Source organism: Ambystoma mexicanum, chromosome 1p (genome assembly GCF_040938575.1).
Source record: "Ambystoma mexicanum isolate Mex_15411 chromosome 1p, UKY_AmexF1_1, whole genome shotgun sequence".
NCBI classification, from domain to species: Eukaryota; Metazoa; Chordata; class Amphibia; order Caudata; family Ambystomatidae; genus Ambystoma; species Ambystoma mexicanum.
Window position 1 is genome coordinate 617871373 of NC_090921.1, and position 12699 is coordinate 617884071.

A 12699-nucleotide genomic window follows, 5' to 3' on the forward strand; every position below is an offset into this window, starting at 1 on the left:
TGGCAGCCTTTGAAAGGCTGCTGCACGTGGCTTTAGCATCAATGCCCTTCTGAAGTGATTAACTTCCTGCTCCAGCACCGGAGCAGGGAGTTAATGACTGAAATAGAGCAGTGAGGGGGTGCCAATGTTTTTCTCCTCGCTCTGGGCGCAGCCAGAGCTAAGGCCTGCTCCTTTTACCATGTTTCAACATGACAATATGTAGCCTTTTCAACTCCTCACGGCCCTGGAGCCCACTTAGCAAAAGAGACCATCTCGATAGATCAGGGGTTACCCAAGGCAAGCTTGGACTTGATAGGAAGGTGCAATGAAAGCCCCTTAAGATTCAAAGAATAGGTGTGATGTTTTCAAATGAATAGGCATCCACAGCAACCAAGCTGTAGACTGTGAAAGGGGGAGCTAGTGAAGGGGCAGGAAGGCCCTTCTGCTGTCCAATCGTGAACCGATTAATGCCCAAGAAAGAAAATCCTCTATAAACGCTTTACAAATATCATCTGGGGGGAAGGGGGAGAGTGAGCCAAATTTGAAATGGGAGGACCGATATTCAGAGAAGAATCTAGCCATGAACAGAAAAAAACAAGGTAGGAGGAATCCCCAAAGAAGAGCAGGAAGAAAGAGGAAAGGAAACTAAGCAGGTAGACGATGAACGTGATGAAAGTAGCATAAAGCTAGGCCCTCATTATGAGGCGGTGGTATTTCAGATACTGATGCCTACATCCATTAGATAATGCATAACCAGAGCCGTTTTTAGGGGAGGGCCGAACGGGCAGCTGCCCGGGGCGCATTGGTGTGGGGGCGCGCAACAGAGGTAGGTGCTAATCACTCCCAGGGCCTCGGGCAAAGAGCATGCTATAAACTCAGGTGTCCTTCATATGCAGACGATATGCAAGGCGCGCAGCATGCGCTCTGTTGAGGATTTATTTATTAACATTTATAAAGCGCACAACAGCCCGTAGGCATCGTGACGCTGTTACAAGACATCATGCTTAGTTACAGAATACAACCTTAATGTGAATGAAGCACATGGAAGGCTGGGGGCGGGGACTGGCAGGCCTGCAAAGTTACTGCGAGTTCTAAAGAAAGGAAACAGGCGCATCTACACCATCAGCAGTTGATAATCTGTGTCTCATTCACCCTCAGGTGAGTGATGTTGATATGATATGATATGGTTGGTTGCACACAGTGCCAGGAAGCGCGCGCAAGGCCGCTAGGGCTGTGCGGGGATGGAGTTGGACGTCACGTAAGCGACATCAAACCCTCCCCAGTGTGCCATGAGGTCGGAAGATTCATTGAAGCCATCTGCATAATCACCCGGCACACCACCCGCCCGCTGAACAAGGCCTCTGCAGGACGGCTGCTCCTGGAAAGAAAACGGCTCAATGACAATTAGCAAATGCAAGGAAAGAGCGTCATTGGGTTCGGACAATCAATAGAGGGTCTGAGCGGCCATCCTTCGGCTCACAATGCGCCCGAGGACCCTGCGGGCGTCTCTCTGCAGCTGCCCAGGAAGAAAGGACCCGTGCGCGGCCTTGCAAACTCGACCCCACTCCCGCCACCTCTTTCAAGCCTGTGTCCTCTAATCACGGCACAATCAAGAGGCACTGGATGCAAATATTTGCCCAGGACCGGCCCCTTCAGCTCCACGGATTAAAAGTTACACCACAGAAACGCACGGAACTAACAACAATGGCTCTTTAAGCCGAGTGCCGACTCTCAGAGACAGGCAGATGACAGGTGCTCAAAAATCGCGCGAGCCTGTCCTCCTGATCGGGACTCGTCGGTCGCCTCACACGCGACTGACTTCGCCCCAACCCGACGGGCCCTTGGGAGGCACTGCGACAAGATAGCTTGGCTTTGTGCAGACAGAGCGGAGGTCAGGGCGAAATCTGCTCCCACAGAGCTCTCGGGAGGTCCAGACCCCGGAGTCAGTAGAGTTGTCGAGATTTTCTTTGCATTCTGGTACTGGTTGTTTTGCTTTCACCAGTGCCAACGCGTTAAAAAAAAGAAATCATAGGTGCTAAGGAACTGGCATGCTAAGTTTGACATCACCAGGTGTGTCGCCACATGAACCCGCATCCACAGTTCCTTGCATTTCATGACGGCGGCAGACCGAGTACCCATTGCGCATCCTTGCACGTCCTAGGAATGGGATTGAATGCTGCCCCCCAGCGGAGAGTCGGGGCATTGAGCGTTAATCGTTAAGACCTTCTGGACGCTGTGCATACGTTTAAGCTTTTACTCGGCCAAGTAAACACCACTAGGCGGGCATTGCCACTTTCCATTGCCAGGCCAAGCTCGAGATAATAGGACCTTGGCTTCGGGGCCAGGTTCCTGGGGAAATACGTATCAGTGCGGCCCAAATGTGTTCTGCATGAGGGGGGCAGTTCCCCATCTACTTTTGCTGCAAAGGAGTCAACATATTTAGGGTTGACTCCACTATGACTCCAACATATTGAGGGTGAAATCAATATAGCATGTTAGCTGTGTCTTGAAATAAAATAAATGTGTTTTAAGTGTTTTTTTTCACATCATCATTAACTTTATGCGAATTCTACTGATCCCAGTAACATGTCATATGTATGTAAGCAGTAACCTGTATTCTTGCAACATGTGACCTTTTAAGATAGGCGCACTTTACAAATGCCAAAATAAATAAATAAATACACATTTTGCTCTAATCCTATTAGTGTTAAATGGAGCCTGTTAACCGTCTAATCCCGGGGGGGGGGGGGGGGTGGAGAGCAAAAAGGCTTTCCTCCTTTGGTAAATTGATGGACGAATACAGGCAAAATCATTAATGAATTAGTGAATTGCCCGTCTTGGGTAGGTTGGCACTTGTGACTGGCTCTCCTGTTCGATATGGGTATTTTCACTGACCTTGCCCCCATGTTGTGGCTGCTGGCTGGTGTGGCTGGTGACTGTCCTGTTGTGGTCATCCCACTTTGATGGTTATTACACTAGAGAATTTGCAGCAATGTCAGGCGGGCTGAGTCGAGCAGTGTGTGGACATGGCCGGCATCAGTGCCCAGGAGTGCCACCTCGCATCTCGTGGCTTTTCAGGAAAAGCGATAGTCCTGCCCCACCAAACGGGGTCCTCTGGGTCACCCTACAGTCCCCCTACTGCACCTTTGGACACCTGTGGTCTGCACTTACCCTTGCACCTGCCACCTGCTGGTCACACTTCTTATTGTTTTGAGCCCATGTACCGCACTGCCCCCCTTCTCTTTCCCCTGGCACTTTGTCCCAGCCTTCCCTGCACTTGCTGGATCTCAATGTCACTTGGCCTAGTAAGATCGTTGTCTCGGTCCTCCCTCTGTTCCCCTTCTTTGTCTCGTTGCGCCTTGAAACACTTGTGTGTAGGCGCATGACAAATGCCATATTATATCATATCATATCATGCCAGGTTTGTGAAAAACAAGCCAGCCCCGAATGCAGAGACCATGGTCACTGCACACTTTTGTTGATTGCAATGTTACTATGACTGTTAAAATTGCCAAAACACCACAACATGATCAAGCCAGGCTTCAACATAAGTGCAGGGCTCAGAAACGAGTGCAGGGGCTGAGCCCTGCCAAACAAACCCCTCCCACATCCCCCCACCACCACACCACACAGTGCACACACACAAATTAAGCACTGCCCCCAAACAATGGCAAGCAGAGATCTGGAGCTGCGTGCGCATCCACAAGCAGTCCGGGCTCCACCGGGGGTGGGGCGGGTGCATCACATGCTTAGAGCTTTTACTAGCAGCGGCAAATACACGGGGGCAATTAACAGTCAGCTGGCCTCATGCGCAACAGCGTGACGGTTACTGAAATGGCAGACGTAACGAGATTGTGTTTGGTCTCGGGCCCCACTTTTGCTGCATCTGCACAGCTGCCTAGCAAGATTTCAGAAGAGCAAAGCGTCTCCCCCCAGTGCTGTAGGCTTCTGGAATAGAGTCACGTGGGACTGCCTGTGGCGTGCCCGAGGGCCCGATAGGGGCACAGAAGAGTGAGGCGGGACGCTGCCTGCTTTCGGGCGCATGCTGGCCCTCATCATGTATTCGTTTTGTAAACAGCGCCAGAACCCTACCACCCACCACCCCACCTTGTGCTTGCCAGTTCTGAGGTAATTACACGGGCACGCTCTAGGCCGCGTCTGTGGGTGCAGCCTGCTGACAGCTTCTGCCTCATGGTGAAGCCCTGGGGGCTCCCTGGTCGGGCTTGGGCCATGCGCCCTGTCTGCACTAGAGGTGGGTTGAGGGGTGCATCCAGCCAGCACGCCTGGTCCCTTGTCCCAGCGGCTGGTGGTGGCAGAGCTCTGTGCCCGGCGGGACCCAGCCCGCAGCCCCCCTCCCCACATGTCCCGCTGGCCTCTCCCTCCCCAATGCTGCATCTAACACAGTGGGGTTGGTGGGAGATGGGTTGGGGGAGACCCGTAGGATTCGGCCCCAAAAGTACACCCGCACTTGCTGCCAGTGCTGGAAATGGACAGCATTTACTATAGGATAGTATAAGCGATGATGGCGGGGTGCGGGGTTCGTTCTCAAATGCTCCCCCTCCCCCCATAAACATTTGCCTCTCACAAGATTATTCATCAACACGTTGAAAATTACACAAGAAAGGAGTACTACTGTAGTGTTGCTGGCAGAATATAAAAGGTGCACACCTTTAAACCTACAAAGCTTTATTTAAACATGTCCAGCCCTGTATAAAACCAACAATCGATGTCAGAGACATCCCGAGCAGGCGTCCAAGGGCTCTTATGCCTAGTGTCTCGCCCATGGTGCCAACGACATGCACTCACATCTCGGTTTCGGCGCCGTTTAAAGGCAGAAGACAGTAAGCGTCTGATTTCCAAAAATGTTTTCAATGGTACTTTCTCACGTTGACACATTTTTGTAACTCAGGCCCGACATTCATTGAAGGATGCAAATGGAGTTTTTCCGGGTCCGAGATCTGGTCAGAGCTTGTTTTGCGGATGTGGGATCCGGGAAAATCCGGCCCAAAGTCCAGCACTAGTGCGCAGGGAGGGTGAGGTGTAATGCAACAGGCAAATAGTTGCCTCATCTGCTGTATAGTCCATCCTGGGCTCTGCCCACCCGGGTCATCCTAGCAGAGATGAGTGCTGGAGGGAGGGGGGTGAGACATGGGGGGGCAGTAGCCCCCCTTCTCCTGCGCCCTTGCCTGCCTTGGCCTCTGCCCTCCAGGTTTGGCCCTATGTGGGGTGGGTGCTGGGGGCAGAGACCCCCTTCTCCTATCCCCTGGCTGATCTTTATTTCTACCCACCTGGCCTGACCCCAAGGATGCGGAAGGGGGCGAGGGGTCAGCCTGCTTCTTATGCCCCCTGTCTCCTTGGATCTTAGCAAAGATGGGTGCTGAGGGCACACAGTCTTATCGGAGCCCCCCTTCCGCACTCTGGACGCTCTTGGTCTCTGCACACCTGGTTTGATCTCAGGGGCGAGTGCTGGGGAGTGCAGAGCGCCCCACCCTCTTTCTCTCCGGCTGGTACCACACGCTCGGATCTCAGCACGCATGGGTGCGGAGGGCATGCCATGCATCCTGCAGAATGAGGGCCCCCTGGACGTTCTGGGCCCTTTTGGAGAGATGTGCTGGCCAAGAAGCCCGCAGACAGACGTCTTACCTGCTTAGTCGCCCGTCCTGGCCTCTGCCCCGCCGCGCTGGTCCGAGCAGAGATGGCTGCTACGTCTGCCTGGCTGCGCTGCACCTGCTCCCTGTCCCGTTCTGGTCTCTGGGTCCTGGGGTGCTAGTCCTAGCAGAGTGCGTTCCTCCTCAGACAGCCGCTCCCCGCCAGCCCCCACGCTCACTGCCAGCCTCGGTTACCCGGGGCGCTTTTGTACCGGCAGGAGTGGGAGGTGTGTCAGGGATGGCCGCATGGACAGAGCATAGAGGCGCTGGTCATTGGCTGCTGGACGAACAAACAAAAAAAGAGCCTGCAATTATCTCACGTTTCAGTAAGAATTCTACTCTTATGTCTTGCGGCGCTTCGGGGGGGCGGTGGGCATTCATAGGAGTTGAGTGACGCACACGCCGGGAAAGTTTCCAGGTAACACTGTATCCCGGGGCCATTTATTCATGTAGGGGGGTAAGCAAGGAGAGGGGTGTCAGGGGGGGGGGCACGACCATGTGTGAACAACAAACGTGCCTCGATAGTGAGCATTTATAAGGGCATGAATTCCAAAACCGCAGTGAAAAATGGTGTGCACGGTTTTCGAGCCACACAGCTTCAAATGACAGAGGGCCGGATTCATGGATTTTTTTCAGCGGTGCAAAGTGACTTTGCACTGCCAACTCACACACTGATTCCTGCAAAGTGTCTGTTTGCCGTGCAAAGTCACTTTGCACGGCAAAAAGGCACTTTGCACTGTTCCATGAATCAGGGTGTTTGTTGGCAGTGCAAAGTCACTTTGCACCAGTGAAAAGTGCCTTTGCACCGGACAAAAAAAATCCATGAATCAGGCCCATAGTCTTTTGTTAAATTCCTGGTGCACTTTTCTGATCACAGAATCCATAAAGTATAAGTAATGGGAAGAATTCTTTGAAAATAATCTGGGTTTTTTTTCTCGTACTTCTTTGGCATTTTCCTCGCTAGCTTTAGGTTCTCTCGGTCAACGTAATGCTAAGGGTGAGGCTCCCCCGCGGAATATGCGCACCCCCACCTGCTCCCCCCACAGCTACAGCATGTGCCTCCATTCTGGGGAGAAATCCTAGATGAGGCGGCCCAGCAGGCTGCGGGGTATCAAGGGGGATGTATGGTGCCCTCGGCACAGCGGGCAGTCTGCACAAGTCTACTAATCTTGTGTGCCCCCCTCCCCGTCCCCCCCTTTCTTAACCCGAAGGTTGAGGAGGGCAGGGAAAAGGTGTGCTGAGCGAGTGGGCGGTGGTAGTGTGGGTCCTGTCTGCCGTCTTTGTTTTCTCCATGCCAAAGTTCGCACGTAATAATGTGCGTCTACAGGCTGGAATTAAGAAAATGAACTGAAGGGGACGTTGGACACTGGTAAAGTCACTGCAGAGCAAGGGCCACTTTACAACAGATGCGTTGCACCCCAAGAGACAGTGGTGCGGTGCAGTTCTATCGATGAAACGGGTGGAAGGCGCAGTGTTTGATTTCTCGGCTTTATCCTCTCCACCATGTGCTAAATAAAGGACATTTAAAATGGGGAATCTTGGCAAGTGCATCTTTGGGGGTCTGGCGCTCAATATCTTTCTGTTTAGGATGGCAAAGTTGTGGACAATTGATTTTTTTTGTGGAAGCGCTCGTTTCTTTCTCCTCTGGTTTGCCCTCTTTCCTCTTTCCCCTCTTCTCTTTCTTTCTCCTTCTTCTTCCTTTTTTCTTTGTTTCTTCTCTGTTTTTTAAGAGTTGACGGTTGAAAAATTGGTTTACCTGTAATGGATTTATTTTTAAGCTTTTGGTTTCTATTTAAAGTTGAAAAAAATATGTTGCTTGTTTGTGAAAGGTTATTTTTGTAACGATATACAATGAAAAAAAAATAAAAATAAAATAAAAAATGAAATAAAAATATAAAGGACATTTAACAGAGATCCTTTTTTTGGATTACGATGAGTTTTTCTTGGTATCTGTGGAGGAGTGTCGCAGTCTGCTGATGTATTTCAGTGTTTTTTTTTTCGAATATATATATATATATATTTATTTTTTAATTTTTATAAAAACAAGTCCCACTGGTAACATTGTCCCAGACCCGCCTCCACTCCTCCGCCCCGGCCTCTCCCGAGAGCGATTGATTTCTTCCGAGGCAAGTGTTAATTCTGGCACGCTCGTATTTTGCAGTGGCCACGTGCCATCTGAATACACCATTTTGCTCCAGCTCCCGTATGCTACCCAAGTGAAGCGGCACAAACATGCTCGGAAGGGCTTCTGGCTCCCGCCACACAGTCTAGGCGTCGCCAATACCGGCCGAGTGGCCTAGTGTGCGAGATCATGATGGCGACTCAGGTTAAAAGAAACGGTGCTACCAAATTAAGTAGAAATGAACCGGCACAGTGCACTGGTGCTGTGTGACATAGGGACAGCTGGCAGAAGGCGAACGGGCGTGAATAGGAACTTTGCAGGTTGATTACGTAATATAACATTGGATTTACAGAGAAAATATACCCCAATGATTGATTAGCAAAACTTCATATATACATATATATACAGACATGAGCATAGAAGATCTGTGACACTACCTCAAACACTTCACGAATATCTCGCTCCTCGAAACGGCGCGCATGAAATCAATGGCAGCGAAGAGCCGCTTATCCGCTGCTCTGTGGCCATGAGAAGCCTCCTACTAGTATCCAGATGCGGTGGACACCAGCAGGCCTTGCGAGGCCCCAGGATGAGCTGTGGGTCCTTTCGCGGTGTAGAGGGGAACGCTGCATGCAGGGCTGGTGATTGCAAACCCCACGCATTTTCTTATGGACACCTGGGGCCTATCAAGACTTTGCTCGGATTCTGGAGCAACTGAGTTAGTGGGTACAAAATGCAAGCGAAATAAAACGTTTTTCAATGGGATCTACTACATTTCAGGGGCGCCGAGTATGCGGGGGCTACGGGGCCGGGCCACCCCCACGTCCCCCGGCGCAGAGAGAGACGCAGTATGGATGGCACATTATTCCATCCATACTGTGCCTCTCTCTGGCGGCCCGGGTGAAAGGTTTAAAAAATGAGGGACGTATGCAAAGCAAGCGGCTCTTGTTTGGCATCTGTCCCTCAATTTCTAAAAATCGTTTTGGGTTGGGTATAATTCTACATCTGTGCACCCGGGTGCACGGATGTAGAGGTACACCCAACCCAAAACGATTTTTAGAAATTGAGGGACAGATGCAAAGCAAGTCTGTCCCTCTATTTCTAAAAATCTTTTTGGGTTGGGTGTATTTGTACCCGATTTTTAGAAATGGAGGAACAGATGCAAAGCAAGCCTGTCCCTCAATTTCTAAAAATCCCTTTGTGTTGGGTGTATTTGTACATCTGTGCACCCCTCTTAGTAAGAGGGGTGCACAGATGTAGAGGTACACCCAACCCAAAACGATTTTTTAGACATGGAGGCACAGATGCAAAGCAAGTCTGTCCCTCAATTTCTAAAAATCGTTTTGGGTTGGATGTATTTGTACATCTGTGCGCCCCTCTTGGCAACAGGGCTTCTATAATTGTAATACTGTGCTTTTGTTGAGGCAATGCTAATTCATCTTAGTGGGGCTGCTATACTTTTGATGGGACAACATCAGCTCTTCTCAGTTGAGCTGCTACACTCTTATTGACAAGGCCCCAGCACTTCTCAGCAGATTTATTTATTTAAATTTTAATTGGTTATTTATTATGCACGTAATACCCAGAGGTTTCTAAGCGCAGACCGAGGGATCGAACCTGTGTTGCGCGGACCGAGGGATCGAACCTGTGTTGCTCCATGCCGTCTTGCTTCCAAGGCGAGCACGTTACACTGAGCTATCCCCCCGAGACTCTGAGGATCTGAAGTACTTTTAATGATAGAGAACCAGAACTATTGAGCAAGTCTGATATCATCTTCATCATCATCAGAATAACTCAACACTGTCATGGTTATACAAGAGCTTATATATTTAAAGGGATGGAATTACTCAGAATGTAGCAGCACTATTCAATAACCCAAAGTGCTTAGGCATAGTTAATGTGAAAATACTACACTTCTCACCGTTGGAACAGTACTGCCACTTCTCACAGAGGCTTCTACACCTTTTATGGGGCAGCACTGATCCAGCCTACTGGACAGCTTCACTTTTAATGGCACTTCTCAATAGGGCTGCTATACTTCAATAGGAAATGACCAACACTACCCCGCAGGGAATTGCATACTCTTGATGCCACCGAAGCAGCACTTCCACCCACCCTAGCTGCTTTATTTTTAATGGCACAGTGCGTGTACTTCTCAGCCACTCTGCTTTACATTTAAACAGAACAAATTGTCATTTCTCAGCAGGAATCCAACACTATACGACTGTGTTCTGTATGTTGAGTGCTTCTTCACCACCAATGTGGGTTCATGGCACTCTCCCAGTGTCTAAATAGTAGATCTGGCTACATTCAATTGGCAACAGGCATGTTCCGAGCTGCCTGCTGTACTCTGCTCCTGCTCAGAATGTTGGAAGCCGTGATGGGGCAAGGGATTGAAGGCTCAAGCCTGTAGGATAGCAGAATCAGCAGGATCTTAAAATCTGCTCACTCATTCTGGAGTGAGGGACCATGGTGCAAAATGAGCCTGATCCCACATACAGGGGGTTGTTACCCCTTTATCTCTCCTTTATGAAAGAATGAGCTCTCTCAGATACAAGTTATCACCCCTGCAAAAACAATGAAAGAATATGGTATGGATCTACAGATCGAGAAAACTGGAGTGAGAATTCAGAATGTTTTAACAGAAATATAATTGTCTTCCCAGATGGGAGACTGTCTCCATTAATATACATGGGGTCACTGACATGACCAAGAGTGAAACTGTACGTTCAGTTGTGAGATTACCAGCAACGAGTAAACTATGCTCCAAGGAGTGAGGTGCCCACTCAATATATCACACTGTTTAAAGGTGTGAAACCCATCCTGAATGCTTGCCCAAAGAGCCTTGGCCAGAGTTTCACACTGAAGAAGTGAGCATGTGATCCGGGGTCTGCAGCCCACACACACGCATGGGATTCCCATGCACCCACTTGCGAGATTTGCACCAAATTAGTGAGATTGTGCTCCAAGGTAGGAGACACACGCGTAGTCTTTGTTCTGAGGTTTGACACACTCACAGGATTGGATGGCATTTCGTTCTCCCATCCTAGTTGTGTTGCTCAGCCTTTTGAGGGCTACTACAAAGTGGATGATTATAGAGGGGTGGAGTAGGGGCAGTGTTGGCCTACTGGAATGTAACTGGATGGTTTAAACCTCCTTCTTACTTGACTTTAGTATATGCAGTACATGCTAGCCAATGTTTCCTCTGTTCAGCGCTCCACCCCACCCCCCTCGCAACAAGTTGGCGACAACGTGCAAATGTGGTCATATAACCGCTGGTGATGTCACTTCCTATATTTGGGCACCCCCCAGGAATTTCATAAGTCGGCTCCCTTGCAGTACATTTCATATGAAGTTACTGTGGTCAAATGTTCTCATGATTGATAAGAGATCATATCTGGTCATCTTATTTCCCTGATGACCTCACTGGTGACATCAGCTCTCCACTCACCAGCAACCAGAATAGATCTCCTGCACACGGACACAGTTTTCTTCCGGTTTATGGACGGTCATTTAATCGCAGGCCCGGACTGCCAGTGCTGTCTCTATGCTGGACTCTATGCTTCTTGCCATGACGCTGTTGTGCCCTACCTCTGCTCCTTCTGTGGCAATCAGTTTGTCCTCTATTTCCATTTAACTCTCCGACTCCCTTTCATCTTGCCCTAGGTGGTGGGATACGACTGCTGTGGGCAGCGGGTCTCCTCTAGCTCTCACTGCTTCATACTTATAATTCAGACATCATCTTTTACCAAATACTACAAATAAAAGCTTCACAAGTGGTGATATGATGTACGTGTTCTAAGTGTGTCTTTGTTTACTGCACCCTGATGCCAGCAGGCTGTCACAGAATTATAAATAAATACATAAGAAATGTCTAGCTGTTGACTATTTTAAACAATGAAAGTACTGGGTAATTCTGCTCACTCTCCGCTGATCAGTGCTCAAAATCGACAGAGAATGATTATGTAGCTTGTTTATAGGCCGAAAAGGTTTATCCAAACACTTGAAATTGTTAAAGTGAATTGAATTGGGTACACTGGAATTGGTGCTAGTTCCGTAGCAATTATAGTGGTGCTAGTTGCCAAAAGTCTTCTTTCAAAGCGGCAGCACACATAATATAGCTCTGTGAGTGTCTTTATTATTCAAAGTGGCCTTGGTGTTGACACCTGTTTCGACCCAAACAAGGTCTTTTTCAAAACTGGGCACTGGAGATAATTGTAGCATTAGAGTAATAAACAAAGTTATTATGTGTGTGTCAACATCACATTTAGGCATTTATCCAAAAAACAAAATATGGTAAAGAAATGTGTACAACAAATTGTGAGCAAGGGCTTGTCAGTGACCAAGCACACAACAGCAAATACCAAGTACCAAAATCCAATTGAAGCCAGTAAAAGTACGTTTTAGAGGCATTTAGGACATGGGAATGGGGTTGTGTGGGACAGGAAAGGAAGAAAAAAAAAGATAGATTCAAAAAACATGAGTGAGTATGGGTACAAATATTTAGATGCAACTGAATTAGTAATGTTATAGCGGCCATACTGTTATAAACCAAGCTATGTTATAAGCAAGGACAATGGTGCACTCACCGTGTGGTGTGTGCATATGATATGCACGAAAAAATGCGTGCTGACTAGGGACTGTTTGTGGATCCAAATGCCAAAATTCCTCAAAAAACAAATGTGACCCCGGTTTTCCAGTTATGCACATGTTGCACCCATAAAAAAGCATCCTAGATGATTTGTGGGAGAAAGTACAACATTTACTTAACTAATGGGATAAGCATCCTGATTGCTGCAGATGAGACAGTTAATATGTGAATTCCTCAGACTTGTTGCTTGAGCAGTAACGACATGTGTTCTGCATATGGTTTGCACAGGAAAATGGTACCATTGTACATTGCGTTGTGATTGGGACAAGTAATTGACAACTAGGGAATTAAGCTCTTCC

General features: G+C 48.8%; 1 protein-coding gene across 1 annotated transcript in view; it reads right to left on the reverse strand.

Annotated features, from left to right (window-relative positions):
- TMPRSS9 (transmembrane serine protease 9) overlaps positions 1-5863 on the reverse strand; it is a 485595-nt gene extending 479732 nt beyond the window's left edge. Inside the window, exon 1 of the mRNA XM_069649605.1 lies at positions 5623-5863. The gene's annotated coding sequence lies outside the window, so the exon portion shown is untranslated. The remainder of the gene's footprint in view (positions 1-5622) is intronic.
- Between the last annotated feature and the right edge of the window lie 6836 nt (positions 5864-12699).